General features: G+C 30.2%; 1 protein-coding gene across 1 annotated transcript in view; it reads left to right on the top strand.

Annotated features, from left to right (window-relative positions):
• Positions 1 to 8,113: 8,113 nt before the first annotated feature.
• LOC124530752 (serine/threonine-protein kinase DDB_G0283821) overlaps positions 8,114 to 21,057 on the top strand; it is a 151,272-nt gene continuing 138,328 nt past the window's right edge. The window contains exon 1 of the mRNA XM_047105020.1: positions 8,114 to 8,505. The gene's annotated coding sequence lies outside the window, so the exon portion shown is untranslated. The remainder of the gene's footprint in view (positions 8,506 to 21,057) is intronic.

Below are 21,057 nucleotides of genomic sequence, written 5' to 3'. Positions count from 1 at the left end.
GAACTTTATTTAATACATTAAGTACATATATGACGACCTAAATGGTCGAGTGGTGTGTACACCGGTTTTCATGGGTAACGCCACTCTGAGGGCCCGGGTTCGATTCCCGGCCGAGTCGGTGTAGATTACCATTAGCTTTCTATGTTGTCTTGGGTCTGGGTGTTTGTGGTATCGTCGTTACTTCTGATTTCCATAACACAAGTGCTTTAGCTACTTACATTGGGATCAGAGTAATGTATGTGATGTTGTCTCATATTTATCATTTATCATTTTATCATTTATATATTGTTCGTCGGTGCAATAATTTAAAATGCCTTTTAAATAAACATAACATGATGATGAGAATAGATGTCATTTAACGCGTGTGTTTTGAATTGATGTCACAATTTTATTTTCATAATAAGTATTTTAGTTGGGTTTTCAGTTCAAATATCAGCAGTCAGATCATTTAAGAACTTAAAATTTCATAACTTTTTCAAGCCCAAGTAAGTATAAATATATATACTTTTTAAGATAACCAGTGGTTCTCGTTAAATAATTTTCAATAACTCAAATGTTTCAATATATATAAATTAAATACGGACAAGTAGTAAGGGCAAGCAAGGTTGTACATTCAGACCAAAGGCGCCTCGCCCTTACTAATGTACTAGATTGTACCTGAATTATGACGTCTCTTGATATCGCTGTGAGGCGAAACTCGGATATTAAGCGAAAGTACCAACCATTGTTTTTGTGTCGGCGTAAATTCATATCTAAATGGAGCATCGTATGTTGTATTCGAACCGGTTGCGAAGTGTGTATGAATAATGTCGTGCTGAAGGAAATGATGGCAAAATAGTCCTATTTTGCATATTGCTTTTGGTGCTGTTCGATTCTAATCTCTGTCGGTGAATTTATGTAAATTTATTGGAACTTTGAGGGAATTTTGCAGTCAAGTGGTTTCGATTAGATACTTTCGACTCAGTATATCCGCTATCTTATTAGAAGACTATTTGGAACAGAGATGATAATAAGTTTAATACAGCATTGTTTCAAATCAGTTTTCTATCTAACACAGTCAATATTTTAAAATATTTTTGCTGCCTATTTAAATTCCACCGAATATCTCAAAATATTCCCCGTGATCATGTAACATACACATTTAAGAAGGAATGCGGAACTCTTCAGTATTTTCTCTTCAACCTTGCATGACCAAATTTGATCTTAATGAACGAAAATAATACACCGTAGGTGATTATAAGAAAAATAATTTACCGTATCATTTCGTTTTTCAACACTGTGTCAATAAGTGCTTTCAACAATTAACACACAAAGTTAAGTCTGGGAACCCGGTCCATTGTTTAGTAATCACAATTTCGTTTTTACTGGACAAGTTTTCGACACGCTGTCCGTTCCTCGTAACAGTGTGTCGCAAGCTAATTAGAGGAGTGATGTTTATTTTTTGCATATTGTTAATAAAGATAAGGTCTTTAAATACGTCATCAATCTTGTGCTGTCAAAATTATGAGTCCTATTTATATTTATACATAGGGAAATTACTGTATCTTTTTAAATAAATATTCTGTACGTGAGTAACTAAGCCCTTTGGACCGATAATTTTTTGTGGGTGGGTTTATGGATTCTTTGGATAAGATCCGGTAGCGCTGCTATCGAGAAAATCTTAATTCAGACTTAGTATTCTACTTTAAGTTAACTCACTTATAAGTTGTGCGCTCTATGTAAGTAACATATAATAAGTGGGTTGTTTTATGTTAGGTATCACATCTATTCCTGATATTTTAAGTTGATAAATGCTAAGTCGAGCAAAACTTAATGGTTATTAAACTCAATAGTGTAGTTGTACTTTGGAGGGGTCACCAGTACCTAGAGACATTCGCGTTGAGTTACATTTTACATCGTCAATGTGCGGACCATCGGAACCAAGATGTTGTCCTTTGTGCCTGTAGTTGCAATGGAACTCAACAAACTTAAGTATTGTTTTTTTGCGGTAAAATATGTGATGAATGGGTGATACCTACCTAGATGGCCTCGCACAAATCTATACCAACAAATAAATTTAACAATGTTTACATAGTGTGGTGTAACTACTTTTTTATAAATTATTTTAGCGTATTATATTTTTCAAACTTTAAATCAAGTCTCATCAAGGTCATGTCAAAGTATTTATTTGTAGTTTTTGTAAGATTTAATTGTAGTTTACTTATTACATTTTATTTCATTAATTGAGTAAATGTAATAAAAACTTTTATTTCTGCTTTAAGTGTTCAACTTTCCTTGCTATAAGTTTTACTAGCAAGAGTTCTTCAAGCGTATATAATGCGATCGGTAAATATATTTATTTTTAATAAACAAAACGTTATTGCGTTATGATTGATTGATTATAATAATTATATCTTCAATGCAAAAAAAATCGAGGTCACTTACCAAATTTATTACATAGCACTTCAGCTTTTAGCGTTAATTCATATTTTTTATTACTTTCAGGGTTATTCTTCAAATCATTACGAAATTATGTATTAACTAGAGAGAGCCTGTGACTTCGTGGCCATATTAACATGTCGATAACTAACTGTCGTGTCGGTCATTAGCTGGCTTATGCGACGACTGATGTCAATGTCTTGGGTACAAGCCCCGTGTCTCAGTAGCGATTCAGTAATAGGAAACTGGAAAGTATATCCTCTTAGTCTTTGGAAAATAATTCAAGCTAATTCTTTGTATCACGCCATTATTTTTTCATACGTATCGAATTGTCTTTGCCTCGTATAAAGTAAGTATAAGTTTGTGCACATACTTGAACAGTGCTTATCATTCTAGCTGCTGCAATTTATATTTCAGTTTCGCCAAAGTCGCAGTCGAGCTTAAGTAAGATCGATATTACGAAGATTTTTTTTTAAATATTAATAACAAAATATAATTTTGTTTATTAATGAGACGCAAAGTATTTTATATGTTGACTTCTATGTATATAATTACCAGTTATTTTAAAACAAATTGGATTCTTTCTTGTAGTACATATTAGCTAAGACAAATACTGAAATCAAATATTTCGAATTCATCATTAAATACTTAAAATTTACCTAATTTATTATTTTTTATTGCAGTTAATAATGTATGAATTCATTTTTGTAGCGCACAGACAAATTATAGTAACTATAATAATATATAGATATTGATTACTTTGAAGATAATTAAGATCGGTAGTCATTGGTTTCGCATTAGGTTTAAATTAGCATTAAGGCTTGCACTGAATATAAATGACGTTCGTTAGTGTATACATTAATTTTAAAAAAAGATTTTTTTTTACGAAATCAAAAATTACGACACCAACTTAATTAGAAATTAACTTTATACCAAAGTGAAGATGACATTTAGTATATTACAATAAGCCATGGCAATATAACTTTGACAATCGAGTTTGCCGATACAAAATATTTACTCTGAAGGATTAATTTCATAAATTTCCTTAATTTGAGTTTTTTTGATGACAACACTTTTTTGAAGTGTTGTTGAGATTACTTTTGGCTGTCCTAAATATTTTTCTCTAGTAAAATACCGTCTCCGAAAACGCCGTGGACAATTCTTGAAAATGTCTGAAAATGACAAATGACAGATCTGAAGCACTCGTGAGATTTTTATTTATATATAAGTAAGGCGAGAAACACAGTGTGAAAATAAACATTTTGTTTCAATATTTTTAACTCAAACTGTAGGTAGTGTCCTATTTTTATACATCGTTTTTTCTAAAGAAAAAGAAAATGTACATTGTATTGTGTATCAAATTATGAAATATTGAAAGAATAAATATTGGACGTGTGTGAGACACGTATTTATATAATAAGAAAAATATTATATTGGAATTTTAAGACATCATATTATGGATCTTAAGCGGTAACCAATAATGTATTATTAGTGATTATTACTCGATATGCTTATTTATTTTTATTTTTAATCTGTTGTAAGCCTAAAGCTCGGCGATACCGCAATGACGTAGAATGTGTTAGCATAATCGTTCGGCGCATGTTCGGATGGAAGAAACTGGGTGTACGAATATCCTGACGGCAATATTGGACTCAGCATTTATAAAAATTATATAGGTATATCCAAATATCTTATTGCGTTACATACACAGTCGTATATCTAGTCTGACGATCAAAACTGCGGAGGAGCTGCTACAAGGATTTAGTATGTTATCACATAATTTAATACGTATACTAAAAAAATGTGATATAATTTTATACTCCCGTAATATATTTTTAAATACGTTTAATAATCTAAACATAACACCACTTAGTTGCAAGTTCATCTGCCATTAAATAATTCAGCCCATGTCTATGCGCGGTGTATATATAAAGCATGAAAATAAACGCATATGAACCTCAAACTTTTTTATCTATAATGTATATTATATGTATCTTTAATAAGTATGAAAATGTTTAACGCGGAATTCAGACACTTAGTCACGAATCCATTCTATCAAATGGAAATTGTGAAATGCCTACATATTTCATTTTAACTGTTATGGAATTGTTGCCATGTAAGTACTTTTCTCGGTACAAAGGTCTGGCTAATAAATGTGAGCCTCAGATCTGGATATAATAACCGCGTGATAAACATTCTGAGCGGCGAGCAGGACATTTAACGTCATTATTTATGTCAGTATTTTGTTATTTACACGAATTACTTTCAGGGATACCATCGGTTTATATTAAGACACGAAATTAGTTCGAGTGACTTTATATTTTGATGGTTATGTATTTCTCTTATGGTAAATGCTCTACATCATCTTTTATATAATGCTCTAAGCCCATTAGAAATTTTTACCTTGGCCTATCAAAATCTCATTGATACATAATTGCTTGTACTTCTCTATTAGTATAGTGTACGATGTATTTATGTAATAAATAATACAAGAGCCAGAATTTTGTTACTCGAAGACGGATGTTTTGGTGATCATAAAATATATTTTTATTTTATTTATATACGTAATAAGTGATTTATTAAACAGTAAAATAGTATGTTCCTAGTGCCTGCTATATATATATATATATATATATATATATATATATATATATATATAGATATATGCTATATATCAGCTCACTGCAAACAGCGGTAAAAAGGATTGCGGTTGGGAGTACACGGGTACAATATTTGGTGAGTGGTTGATCTCTCTCATCCAGACACTTTATTAGTGGGTACGATATAATATAATTATTCTTTCATTCTGCCACTGTTTGTACAGCTAAAATCGTTGGTCTAATATATATAGATGGCTAATAAGCCATAAGTCCGCCCGTTTTACAACACTTTTAATGTACTTCTTTTGTTTTTTTTTTCTAAAATTCTTTTTTTGTATTTTATTAATTTTGTGTTACTTTCTTTTTTGTGTTTTTTTTTGCGGTGTGCAATAAAGAGTAATTCATTCATTCATTCATTCATGAATGTGTTATTTTTTTAATGTATATAAATGCATTATTTACATTTAAAAAACATTTTTGATTTTTTAATCAAAAATGAAACAAGAAAACAATATATTAGTATACAAAAAAGCTTTATGGGAGCTAAGATCCTTAAAAATGTACAACGCCGGTACGATATCAAAGGCTTTTTATTCACCCATAAAAACATTAAAACTAAGTTGGACGCAAAAAGACATCATACATTGGTTAATACCGCAAAAACGTCTAAATGTGTATAATTTAACATTAGAATGTATCAAAAAATGTAATCTTGTTAAAATTATAAACTAAATAAACGCAAGGAAATCGCTTAAATCTTTAAAATAGTTTTTGTTCATTTTACATTAATTACAAAATAAAGAGATAAAAAGTAATCCGTATTTTTCTACTAAATTTAAATCTTAGTAAATATTTTTTTAAAAGTTAGTCAAGTTTTATCAAAAAAGGGATCGGAACATGTGTTCTTATTTTCTCTGTCCGTTTTTGTGATAAAACCTAAATATTTCCTTTTTTTTATATACATATAAATGAAATCCATAATGTAGTAAATTTCATTATCATATATGTTTATAAAAATAGTTATCACCTCTGATACTAACAAAATTTGTGTAATAATTAATATACCTTTACCATTAACTATTCTTTAAATAAGATTTCTGGAAACTTACGACTTAATTGTAAAGTCACCTATGTGTAGGAACCGTCGAACCTTCAGTCGTTTTACCAGTCGACAAGAGTTTTACATTACTGTGATCTGCAGTATTATTCTGTAAAAAATCAGTTCGTAAATCGACAGCCGAGAATTTTGAATCTATAAATTTTATAATGTTTTAACAAATCACGCCCGTCTTCGGCAGTGATTTGCAAGTTTCTTTTTATGAATAGCTGTACTGATATCAATGTTAAGTTAGGGAGTGAGATTATTAGTAGGAGGAACTTGGCAACTTAGATCTCACAGTTGGTAGAGCAAATACTATGTAATAGGGATATTTCATTAATTCATTTCTTATGAAGAAATGAATTAATGAGAATTTAGAGAGGTCTTACAATCTGCGTGCATCATGTCATGACCGTTATATCTATTTTTTCAACTTTCCTATAAACATGTTTCCTAAATAAATGTTTGTATGTTTGCCCTTCATGCGTTCCTAAATCGTTGATCCGATACTTCTTGCAAAGCCCGTTAGCGTTTCTCCACTTGTTATCCTTAAAACCAAGATTTTTTTTCTTTATATTATTGTTTTTCAATAATAAACGTTTTAAGTAGGTTTGTGCTAACCGTACACGGAACACTTAGCTTTTTATAAATAAAAATGCATTTCTAGGAATCCAAGGCCAGATATTTAAGTCTAGTTATTAGTTGCACTATATTAATATAAAAATGTGTCATTTGTATTAAATGTAATTTTATATTTGCCCTATTGCTGATTTCAATAGTAGCCTCTTACAATGCGGGTTATCAGCGGCTAAATGTTAATCGAGCGAACTACAGAGAAGGGACCGTGCGAATACTGGAACATTTCGTCAGACCTGTGTTCCGTACAATCAGACTCGCCGACGTTGTTCACTCATTCAATTCATTCTAAATATAGATGAAGTAGCCTTTTAGCGTGCAAGATAATAGCTTTAAATAGTTCAAGCTGATGTATTGGTGCAGATTTGTGTAAGTAATGTCAGTATTTTGAAGCACTTAGATACTTTCCTACAAATAAATTAGTATTAAATACGATCATGATTTACTTTTGCCATGAAAACGTACTCTGTACACTTATAATAATTTGATGGAGTAAAATTTTTTTGAGTCAGAAAATACGATGACTTATATTTTCAAAGTTTCCAATACAATTTCAAGTCACCTTAAAAGGTCAAAATGTATCAATGCGTAGGAACTTCCATACAATATTTTATTATTTTAATTAATCATAATATGAAATTCTTAAAATTTCAAGCCTTCTATTTTCTATATATTTTTTGGAACTAAAACTCCTAGATTGTAATATTAAAACTATATCTTGATAATGATATATTTTTTGTATTTTGCAATTTTTAAAATATTACCAAGATTATTGCTATCCATTATTTCTATACTTTTCGCTGTATTTCATCGCGTGCAACGAAAATTGCATTTTCAAAACAAATCAAAAAGTTTACGGAGCAGGACTGTGATGTAGAATCGCACAGTCGCATTTACAGCAATAACATTATTACGGAAATTGTTCCTAAACTTTCAAAAATGTTTGAAAACAAAACAGTAACATGGTGCAATAACTATAAAAGTTCAGCGGCCCCATAAAGCGACTCGAAAGCCTTCCTAAGGGAATTGCCAGACGGCGCGAACGAAAAAACCAATTTCATAAAACTATGCACCCAACTGCATGCAGGGTCCACAACAATAAATGAGCAAAAGCCAGAACCTGATGCTTAGTGCTAATGTTCCATCTCAATGACAATTCTACCACACTACAAAACTTTTCACGCTACATAGACTTGTTTATACAACGCATGAAAATATAATTTTATAAAAAAGAGCAATGAATATCGTGTGATAACTTATATCGCACTACTTCTTGTCGTTGTAGTGGAATCTGCAAGTTCGTCACTCACACAGAAGCGTGTGTGACGTCGGAAGGCTTCGACTGCACACTCGTTAAAATTAACATCGCGTCAGTCTGCACCGAGCCGCCGTTCGTGTCGCACATGCCGCTCGACGTCGCGACGACGATCCTCCGATCGCGAAAAAAGTTTAACACACGAAACTTTCTTGAGACTTTCCTTTCAACCCGAACACTGTTGAAGTGGAACTGTCTGCTTTTGATCCAAACGTTGAGAGTGACCTTAGCTAAAAACCGGAATTCGGTACCCCCAAGAACGGGTTTAGAGCCCGGGCCCGTGGCAGGACATTCGTGAAGTGATAACTTGATTTTCAGTGCTGTGTTCAGTGTGGGTTACTGGATTTTTCTTTGCCGTTATACAGATCGATAAAGGAGGAGGACTGGTCTCTGCCTCTTAAGGTCGGCTACACATAACAGTGCTGTCAAACTTTTCCGTAAGTATGACGAAATGTATAATATAAGTAATGTTATTATTTTGTAACTGGTAATATTTGGTCGTTTTTTTAATACATCATAAATTTTAAAAAATCGTTATACAAACATAAATATATATATAAATATATGCATAACAATTATACTCACAAGATTTAAAATTTAATTGTATTTTAACATAGTTATCTTCTTTCTTGACTATTAATATACAACCCGATACTTGATAAGTTATTAAAAAATCTTTCACTATCCAAAGAATAGAGCTCTTATTTCGAGTTATATTAAACGTGCAGTCACAGATCATAAGTAATCAATCAATTTTAAAGAGAAAAATAAATTAACAAACATCAAGGTATAAAGAAATATTTGATAAATAGAAATCTATTTAAAAATATGTATTTATAAATGTAGTAAAAAACTGTATGATTACATAAATGTTAACAGTTACGAATTAAAATAAAAACCGATAGAATAGGGATATGATTTTTATCAATATCGTTTACGAATAAACCGTTTATCGAAGGCCACTATTTATTTTACATCCGGATAGACAGGTTCTTCATTAATTGTATGATTTTATGAATTGTTAAAGAGACTCAAATGAGGTTACAATTATTCGGACGTTTACGTAAAAACATTACAAGAAAATGTGAATATATTAAGTGGGATTAAACGTATAAAATCGTCTAGAGTAAGCGTATGAATTAATATGATCTTAATATTCGTATTGAACATTCACTAAAACTTCTTCGTAAATAAGTGGTGTATGTGATAAAAGTGGCGCAGTACTCAATTTACATATTTGGGAGATGGCCTCGACCGTGTCGCATTTCAATCGAAAGTGCCATGTGTCTATTGCAAATCTATTTGGAACCGAACAGATGTGCAAAAAGCGATCCATAAAACGACTTTTTAACGTTTTGTAACAATAAAAAAAGATCGCGCCGCTAACTTTATTCTTTTTTACTGTAAAGCAAAATTCGCTCTCGACACCAAGCGTAAGTAATGTGGTTTTAGTTTTTTTCGCTTAGAGAAATTATTCTTAACACTCACCAGCCGTCGTGAACTTTGCTTCATCCAATGGACCTCGGAGGTTTTTTTTGTTAAATTTTCGTTTGGCCTCGATCACTACCTCCGTATTTAATATCGGATTTGAGATTTCATTTCATAACTGTTCTGCCAAGTTGTCAGAGTTTTTTTTTGTAATGTTGAGGGCACAGTTGCAATTATCTCGGAGCTATTTATTTAATCGAATTTTATATTCCACATGCATGTTTTCCCTTTATTGATTTACTGTATTACTACAAACTACGGAAAAATTAATTTTTTTTCCGATGAAATTTTATTCGATCCCTGATCCGATAAGGCTAAATTTTCAAAGAAAGACTTATAAAGTAACAAAAAAAGATTACAACAAAAATTCTTATATTTTATATTGCAAATTATATAATTCAGTTTTGTGATTTAAATGTCTCAGACTCATTCATTTTGATTAAATTTTGTACCTTCTTTAGTCGTGACATTGATAAAAAAAAGCCAGCCGTGCGTATTTTGCCCGGCTCATTGAATTACAAGACAAAAAACTATCCGTTACAATATCAAGGCATCTCCACGTGAATGAAGATTAAACTTCACTTTATCAAGAATCAATAGAACCATCAATAAGATTATTGAAACTAATTGCTGTTATTTATAATTGTTAGATTAACCTCTCAATTGTTTTTCTAGACGTTTGTATAATATCGCGTAATCTGATAAGTTTCAACTATCAATGAAATTTAATGTAATTAATTTTAATTCTCATTACTTTATCGTAAATAAATTGAATTTACAAATAGCTGTTGTATGCGACTCAAAGTATTGAAAAATTTTGAAAAGGCAGTTCTTCAGGAACAGTTCCTATACGGTCCACTGTCGGACTTCAGTCCGGTTGGAGTGTGACTGAATTGCTTCATGTGGTTAAATTTCTTCCGGCACATGCTGGCTGCTCAGCGGCCAGCTTATAATCGAACCTGCGATCATCACTTAAAATCTACATGCCCTATCCACTGAATCAACATGGGGTGATTTAAAGTATATATAGTTTTGGAATTATAATCTTTTCGAAAACACTAAGAAATTGATGCGATTGTAATGCATAACGTTGCATAATGAGTGTTTGGTTAAATGATCGTCTAAATGTGGGGCAAACAAATGCCGTAATCGTCGAAATAGTGTAATGAAGAACAATTAAATGGAACCATATGATCCATTAAAGTCAGTAATAAAAACTTTTTACTAATCTCTGAAGCATTGCTCTATCATTTGTCGAAAAGAAATAACTGAGATTGATTGTTATTTACTTTAGTAGGGAGCAAATATTTACGGTCACACGAGTAATTAGTAAGACATCAGTTGAGAGACATCTCTTGGAAAAAATAGGTTGTTTATAGGTATCAAATCATCAGATCAGATCTTTAAGGGTTTATCGAAATTATAATTCGCAATACAAACTTATTCACGTTTTATGTGTCTTTGTTCATATTGAAATTATTTTTTATTGAAAAAGATATGTTATCCTTTTTACTCTCACACTAAGAGTGACAAGAGAAACATATTTAATTTTAAATGTAATGCAGTTCTTCGACGCAATTATTAGGATTTTTTGGCAAGAAATAAAAAAAATAAAATATTAAGTTCTCTTTTGTTACTTTTACTTAGATATTTTTACTAATAGATTATTGAGTAAGTAAGAGAATTAAGCCCATACATATTAGATGACACAAAAATGTATGTGGGAGTTTTGCAATACCTGTCATTCCTAACATGTTTCTGTCAAATCTTGTAACATTTAGATAACGATTGCAAATATTAATTTTGAGTGTACATGTTATTAAAACCGTGTATGCTTGCATATTGCTTAATTCCTTTAGCATGTGTTCTTACTGGAACAAAATAGCAAAAATTATTTGAAAATTATGGTTAATAGTAGTCGAAATCAGCAATATTAATAATAATTCCTTATGTATATCTTATGATTCCATTGTTACTTTCTGACCTTCTGACTACCTCGTACCTACTAACTAACTAGTGCCTCTATAGTTTTTTCGGTACTTTATAGAGATATATTTAAAATACACTTTTTTCATAGGTCTACTTATTCATTAAAAAAAAAGAATTATGTTAGTTTTAATGCCGTTTATAAGAAAATGTGGGATTAGTATTCAATTAAAACGCTCCATTTAATAAAACAAAAGCCACCAATCATTCCATTTAAAATACCTCTAAATACCTACTAGCATCTAGATAGTATTTTATTTCAAGAAATAAAATATTACTATTTAATTATTATTTCTTATAGTATTCGTAACAGATTATATTTGCATAATTCGTAAAAGGAACTTCTTTTTTAATTTATAAAATAGGTACTTAATTTTTAAATTGTGCTTAATGGAATATGTAAAGAGGTTTCTTACCTACGTTTAATTAAACACCTAAACGATTGCATAATAGTTAACAAGAAAAACACTTCAAAATTAGGGCAATCGTTACGAAAACCAGACTAGATAACAAACAACAACATTGCAAGTGCACTTAACAGTACCTAATTGATAAGGTCATGAGCAAGAACAATGAATGCACAGACCGAACACCGTTATTAGGACTAACGAAGTTTTGGTTAAACATCAAACATGCCTTTACCCAAAAATATGCAATAAATTTGTTACGCTATGAATTAAATTGTATTATACAATCGCAAAGGTAGGCGTATGCATAATGCATATTGAGGAGTTATGATATTTTACGTTTATTAGTATAATTTGCATAAAGTGTTTGTATTTAAATTTAAAATTTGATACAACCTTTTTTAAATTCAGTATAATAAAACATATCTGCGATTTTTTTTTAATTTTCTTTTTTTTTTAAATAAAGATAAATGAATTAGTCGTTCTGCTTTATATTTAACCTAATTGGCTCACTCACTCGCAGGTACCAGTACTCGTACTATAAAAATAATAAGAATTTCATGCCACAATATGAAAATGACGATATATGTCTATTTGTACTGTACTAACAAGCGTAGTAATGTGATGCAATTGACAAATCATTAAAGCTTAGCATAATATTATGAGTTATACACGATCAGATCAAATAATGTCGGCCTTGTGCTTATTATTTACCTGCACTCATTGAGAAACGCCTGTCAACTTGACAGATCGCTACGTCATCGCCTTGACACATGTAAGTGCGAAAATTAACGTTTTTGTTTAATAATTTCGTGTTACTACTGGTTTGGTTATTTCATCTTTACCCTCTAAATAAAGTTCTAACAGATGGACAAATAGTTTCTTAAAATAGAATCAAATATAATCACATGCCTTTGTTTATTATGACTCAATTAAAATTAACAGTTTTATGTGTTTAAGTATCAGTAACGTTTTCTTTATTTAGTTTCTATCTAAGCAAACAAGTATTTTATGTTTTTGCAAATTAGAATAAACAACATATTAAGAATAACTTTGATGTTTTGCATTAGGTAGGTACATTAAAGCTGAATAAGAGGAAAATTATTACAAAACCTGTTACTACTAATGCAAGTTGCATTATGGTCCTTCGATTAGTTGCGTCAATTCATTAGGTCTTTGAAATACATTATTAAAAATTTTGACGCAAGAACTGAATCAATCTATAACCTGACCTTTATCTTTACCGGATCTATTTTAAAAAAATATCTATATTATAATATATTATTGTATAAAAATCAAATTAATCGAGTTTTCACTTAAAAACATCGCTACTGAACATAAATAACATAAGTACACCAAGGTATATGATCATTCAGAAACTACATAATATTGAAGTATTCACCTTATTTTCATCACAGTATGACTAATTCACAACGCCTTAGTGTGGCCGTGAATATGTCGATGATATTGCTAATTATGAAGATGTTATTGCATAATAAAACACTTAACATTTAGCAATAAAAGTTTTAAGTAATGACATAAGGCCTTATGCATTTTGCGATCGCGGGATTTGGGTAAATTAAAGATATCATTAGCCTTAGAGCTTTTTATGCCTTTATGCTAATTAGATAAGTATAATGTCAGGCGCTAATATCTTGTATTTCTTGTAATCTTTTTCGCCGATTTTAGATAATTGGCTTTTAAGTATTCATATTTGTGGCTTTGTTGTTCAATAACTTTGCTCATGTCACCAGATTCTTTTTCGTCTTAAGAGGGTACTTGTTACTTGTCGTGTATACCTCAGTATGTGTGTGTCATAAATTTTAACCGAATGCTTAAGTCCGGACTCCAATGAGTTTTCATGTGATCTTGTTTTCGTCTGTGAACGAAAATATGGTGTAGATCAACCGATAAACGAAGGTTCATGTATTGGTTGAAACTCCTTTATACTAGTATCCACCAATAATTACAGTAAGATGATGTACTATATATTATGTATATACATAATATGTAACTAAGCACAATGTAAACTAATTAGTTCCCCAAAGTCGTGAATAATTTGATTGTGCTGTTTGTAGATATTTAGATATTATTATTGTACATATTGTAATTATGAAAAAAAACATTTTGAGAAATCACTGGTTTAATTATTAAAAAATAAATTAAGATTGACATTTCTTTCAGGAGATTTGATGTTTAATGAAGTTTGTAGAGCACGTTATTATCGATTACATATTATTTTGGCTCTCATGAGTTCTGTAAAAAATACAAATGACATTTCTTAATATATGTAAAAAGGAATGAAATCGAATGCGATTACTATATAATTTATGTAAAGAGAGTGGCAACGGAAAGTCGTATACAAATACGTGTTCTGAGATGCACTCGACAAGATTTATAAAGAGCCTCATATGAAGTAGTGAAGCCTCCTTAGCACAAGCACAAGGAGGCTTTACTTTGTATTAGAATTCGTGTGAATTTCAAATCTATTCTGTAATAATAATAAGCTTTAAAAAGGTTGTGTTGTACGCGTGTATACTAAATACATATACGTTATAACCTTGATCACAGATATATAACAATGTTTGCTTTTTACTTGTACGTATATATCAAACCGTTGAAGTGTAGCTCGAATCGGTAAAGGCCACACATGTTTGAATACGTCTTAATGCGGTACCAATTCTCATGGCCGCGGTACCATGAAATTTTTTGTACTACTTCCATCTTTCGCTACACCGCATCTTGTAATGTTTTAGTGAAACCGGTCTTTATCGTTTGGGAACGCAAAATTACGAGTACGACTCTTGACAGTTTCACCCACTTTATATTTTGCAACAAATAAATTACTTTTTAAAAATCATAAACTTATTAAGACATAAATAGCCTCTATTATAACCTTTTGTATTATTTTCAATAGTATTATTTGATTACTGAATGATATGTATATTCTGAATGGAGTAGGTGTTTTTAATCATTTGGTAAATGTATAAAACTACTACTTTCTATAAGTATTAATTATGAAAGAAGGCTAGAATGCGTTTTTAAGACCTTTATATTATATATTTTGCCATTTACCATTTTAGATTTCAATCGTTCCGATTGTCAATTCTTATTACACAATATATTGTAGTAGTTTGAAGATCGTATAAGTGTTTGAAGTGGTTCGAAGATTTCAAAAAGTCAATTTTCACCATCTGTTTTAGTCGTTTGAGTGAGCGACAAGGCCGTCTAAACAATATCTACGGCTCAGCCTAGCCTAATCGTAACTTTGATTAGTAATTACAATCACTCGGCCTTTAGGGTGTAAATCGATAAACGATTCTTACCTAGAATCGGGCTCAGGGTGAAAAGAATATGACCTTAATTTTCTTTTAATTACGAGCCGTGATGCCGCCGATTGTGAATGCATTTCCATTGTTTCATTGAAGCCTCACTGTGGGTCCAATTTTGTTCTGGTTTTGGACGGTAACTCAATTAGTACTTTCCTGGCCGACTTAACTTGGGAATAAGGTCGCTTGAAACATATTTTTTCTGCAAACAATCTCTTGGTACATTCAAACAACCTTTAAGGAAGAGGAAATGTTAACTTAAGTAATTTTACGACATTTATGGTAAATATATTCAAAGCATTTGTGACGTAGCGGCGTACGTTTTTGGTTATTTGATAAACGAGATAAGAGATAACGTATTAAAAGCATATGCCGCCTGGACTTGTTGATCAAAGTACCCAAGCGCTGACTCATACGTTAAGTTTATATTGTTGACCTTAAAAATAAAGTAAAGTAAATTAAATAAAATTGTTATGCTGAAATTTATATTAATAAAAACAAATATAATAAGGAAATACGTTTAAGATGCTTAATGTAAAAACATCCAGGAATGGTCATTGTTTATCAATATAAAATAAATTTAATATATAATTTAACTTTACTGGAAATAACTTATGGTAAGGTAAGTAAGACGTTTTTGTTTGCGACTTAATTTGATTTCGAAATTTAAACATATGAATTGAGTGCTTACAATACATTGAATTACTAAAAATAGTTTCATTGAATTAAAAGTTTCTATGTGATATGTGGAAAAAAATCCAAATAGATAGGATATTTCCTAAATATTGCCAAACGTTTCGTTTTATTAATTGCTTAAAAATATACTGAGTGGTTCAGCCATCATCCTATGAAGCACATTTTTGTACAATTTCTTCGTGATTAACATTATGTGACGTATCTCTCCGTGTCAATTACGAAATCGGCTAATTGCAGCCGCGGTTACGTCACGTAATTTCAAAAATTGACCCAATAATGTTGTAAAGACATGAGCAAGGTCATTCATTGAAATCAAACTAATACAATACTTATTGTTTTCACTCAGTCTAGAACAGGCAACAATGGTTTGATCTTGATGTTAGGCAAAATTGATACGGCTATCAGCGAGTAGGTATATAATATATTCATTTGCGTCTACTACTAGGATTTAACTTCCTTATTGCATTAAATATAAGGATTAAAATGTTTTCATCAAATGTTTATCATATTTGTAAGAACTATTCACTTTATTTAAATGTCGTGCCTTTTTTATAATTCGAATATTAAGTATAATTAATTTTATAAATTGTGAAAACATTTCGACTTTTTCAAATGTCTATCAATTTATATCGATCTCATTCAAAATATGACGAAAATAAATAGTTGTGATTTTGAATATTACAAATATTACTATATGTATGTGTAACATTATCCGTATGTACTCTTAAATTTTATTTCACTTATAATAAATATCTGTTTTAAAATAAGGCAACAGTTTCATTTTATCGAACCTAAAAAAAAACATAGAATCAAGAATGAAATAAAATATAAATTATTTATCTATAATTCAAAGGAAGCAAAAAACATTCAGTACGGAATGCTTAATAACTTCCCCTTTTTTATTTATTTTATCCGGGCAGCGCCGCTAAGTTCTAGCATTAGTTAAGTCATCAGCAGACGTAACAGTTAAAAGAGAAAACAAATTTGTTTCACTTTCATTTCTCACTTGACGCGTTTTCAATATCAAGGTCATAAAGTAGGGTGATATGTTTTAGATAAGCAAGTACCTTCTACTGGTTGTCTGTCATGTCTTCGTCCGAATTTATTCAAGTAGTTTCAAAGCTTAGTCACTAATAATTAATCGTATGGCATTAATCTAACATTTTAAATGCTTAATTTCTTATGCCGGTTTGCATGTGTGTTTAATCACTCTTTAACTTCTGAATGCATTCAAATGAAATGTTGTAAGTTGATTACACCGTGGAATAAGCAAAAGAATAAAAATTTAATTATTAATTTTTAAAAAATGCGCCAAATGAAGCAGGTGGATATTAACTAGTACAAGTTATTACATTTGCGTGAAGTATAAGTCCCAATCACCGATTTATGTTTCATAACAAAAATTAATTTTAAAACATTGTCTTAGATATAATCACACTATAATTTCACACTGTCCAGTAAATTGTTTGTAGTATTTTTTTTAATAATTATAATTAAAAGAACGATTCTTAATTATAAATTATGAACGATCTATTGCATTTAGTATTCAAAAACATTCATATTCAATGGCAAATCTAATTAAATCTAGCATCCAGTCAAATGGCTAGATTACGTTGCTCGGAAAGCAATAACGACGCATTGTATCGAAATACACCATTAGTTCCGCTCGGCTTTGCTTTAACCAACTTTACAGCGGCCCTTTCAAATAAATAGCTTTCGCTGGAAAGATCGAATTGCAAACAATCCATTACGTTTTACTTTTATCTCTAATTTTATTATCTCATAGAAATGATGCAATGGAAATTGAACCACTGTGGGAGACTAGTTTCGATCATTCATCAAATATATGACTTTGATATGAGGATACTACGGAATAAACTGATTCAGCGTGTCATTACCTTCTAAGCTGTTATTACGAGGCTGTGCTGTTTGTATTGATAATTGAATAGTAGGAGATACAGCGTGTACTAAAAGCACTGACTTTATATAATTACTACTCAAGGAATATTTATTTTTAACAGAGTGATTTTACTGTCGAAATTTGTATGTATAATTAGATTTTTATATTTGTACTTATGCTTGATAATTCGTTGCAGAGCTGTTAATTTTCGATTATTCATTGCCCTGTATTATGGTAGTTCATTTGCTTTCTTGTTCAATCGTAGTCCGGATTTATCTGTTTATGGAGAGAGATTTTGCTTAATGCGGTAGGTAAGCTGATATTAATATAAGTTATAGTTGTTATTGCAATTCGCAATGAATTAAAGTAACTTGTAAGTGGTGATAAATTATGTGTTTACTTTAAGATATTTAACTGCAAGTAAAGTTTATAATCATTATTTACATTACTTTATATATGCGTATATGCAAACTCGGATAAATTAAATTTGAATTATAATTTAATTCAGATGAAATAAATAACTATAAAATAGATATATTGAAAATGATTAATGTTCTATTTGTATTTAAATTTCGAACGAATTCATCATCCATGAGTACATTAATTTTGATTAGGTCTCCAATATAGATAGCGTTCTTTGACCCTTGAATCACCGTATAGGTAATTATTTATTATACATTAAAAAATATTTATAAATTCATTGTATTGCATACATAAGACTTCATATTTATCATTTGCATGAAACATTTAAAAATAACAGTATTGATTATAAAATTTTTTGAACAACACTGTAATAGGTGAGTAGAAATTACCTGTGGTTGCACACCCTTCTCCCCCTGAGAGCTAAGGCGTCTTTGGAACTACTTACAGCCTGCTTATTACCTTTGTAACTGACAGCTGTCAAGAGGAACTCAATACCTCTGTGGTCTGTTTATCCCAAACGGCAACACATTAGGGGAGTTTTGCAATGAATAAACTATGTTTTGGCATTAAGATTTAAAGTAATCATACCGTTCTGGAGGTATTATTTTCGTGTTTACGAGTAAATGTATATCCATTTTATATTTATCAGTAAAGTAAGTTAATTACATGGAAATAAACAAATATTTAGTAATTTAGACATAAATTATTTTTCAATAGTATATGAAGATCGTGCTGAACAAAAAATATAAATGCTTTTACGGAAGGTAACTTTTCATCAAATTTATAATGTACTTAGAAGATTTGGTCCGATTAATGATTTAAGTTTGAGTTTAACATGTTACTTATATATGTCTGATCAACGATTAAAACAGAAACTCGTCAAATATGACTTTGTTTAATATAAATGTAGATCGTGCAATCGTTGAAAAATATTAGCATACAAATTCGAAATTTAATATGTAATTGTTTTGAATAAAAAAAAACGTATTTTTTACTATACAAGCTCTTAAGCTTGTATAGTATAAGTAGTAAGTTAATAGTATCACTAAGTTTAATAAATAAGACTTTACTGTTAAACGCTTTGATTTTACAGGTACGATCCCTTTAGGCCTATTGTTTTACTCCGTGATATTACAAATGCAACGCTACGAGAGGAAGTAAAGATATTAGTAGCATCTTATTACAAACATTGTTAACTTTTCCTAAATTGGTCAATTATGTTATGACTAAATAATTTGTTGTGACATAATTTTAATGCAACATTAAAATACAATGTACCTAATCGTAGGCCCAAAAACAACTATCATCATTTTATTTAATAACATTTGTTTCATCCTGAAATACAAGTCGCACATAGGGATTGATGTATATAAGAAAATAATACTATATCACGTACGTACAGCGGGTTTTATCACTAAAAGTAATCTATGTATAATCGTACGTAAACACTGGTAATATGGAAAACCAAATCAGTATAACTTACCTTATTGTCCAAAAGTTAAATACTGCCTCATGTTTAATGAAAGAATTTAATTTAAAAATATTAAAATTCCAGATCATTATCTGAATAATTTTAACAACTTTATATTATTAAATAATACTCTACTATATTCTAAATATATGTATATATATATATATATATATATATATATATATATATAGTTATTATATTATATTATAGTTAACATATTTTGAGTAATTAGAAAGAGAACAAATTATAATTCGTTTCCATAGTACAGGCCTTCACATGTCTTTATTCACTCAGATATATAATCTTTTTAATTTTCTAATCTAACCTAGAAACCACACCGTATCTAATGAAGTATATAGATATAATAAATATCCAGAGATTTCAATAAAAAAAGCCGACAGATAATAATTTGAAAATATTACGCAACGTTCTGTATCATATCATCAGTGTAACAATTTTTTATATAAATGTAGTTGTACCTGGCGCAGTTGAGTAACAGTCGCAATAATATGTAATGGTCATAAAGAACGCACTCATGCTATTATACTAACAACTCGCCTCATCTCGTCTTTGATGATGCAAATTGGTCACCAACATTGGATGGTTGGACCAACAACCATTATATTATATTGGTGCTGTAAGCAAAACTAACCATTTCTGACATTGGAAACTAAATTGTCATATTCCTTCGCAATGACTTCTAGACTTGTTAAATTTGTTAATAGTTAGACTAGTTTGTTATCAAGTTCTCAGAATAACTCTTGCAATAATGTATTTTTTATTTAGTATACTACTATATACTTATAATAACAATAATCTATAATTTTAATTAATACATATATTTAAATTTATGCTCTTTACGATTTATGATATAGTTTGCTAAAGTCAAGAAAAAATGTAATTTTCACAAAATAGTAAAATATTTACATTAAAATACTTGACTGGAATTATATAAATAGTAATGAATAAAATATTTTACTTGGTGATATGACTTTGTGTAAGCATGCCTGGGTAGGGACCACCCAATCTTAGATATTCTGCCGCCAAACAACAGAAATTAGTATTGTTGTGTTCTGATTTCATCATTTGGTGGCGGATTGGCGATGCAAGAAACGGTAATATTTCTTACAAAGCCATTGTCTATGGGTGGTATAGACTTGATAGTCTATATGATCGTCCGTCAACCTATACGAAATTAATAATATAAAAGGAATATGAAGATTGGCTAACCATTAGCTATACAATTCTTCCGAGCTAGATTTTTTCCTTTGCATTAATATTTATTATAC

This window comes from Vanessa cardui, chromosome 6 (assembly GCF_905220365.1).
Source record: "Vanessa cardui chromosome 6, ilVanCard2.1, whole genome shotgun sequence".
Lineage (NCBI taxonomy): Eukaryota > Metazoa > Arthropoda > Insecta > Lepidoptera > Nymphalidae > Vanessa > Vanessa cardui.
Note: the sequence above shows the minus strand (reverse complement) of the source record. Positions and strands in the feature narration are given on the sequence as shown.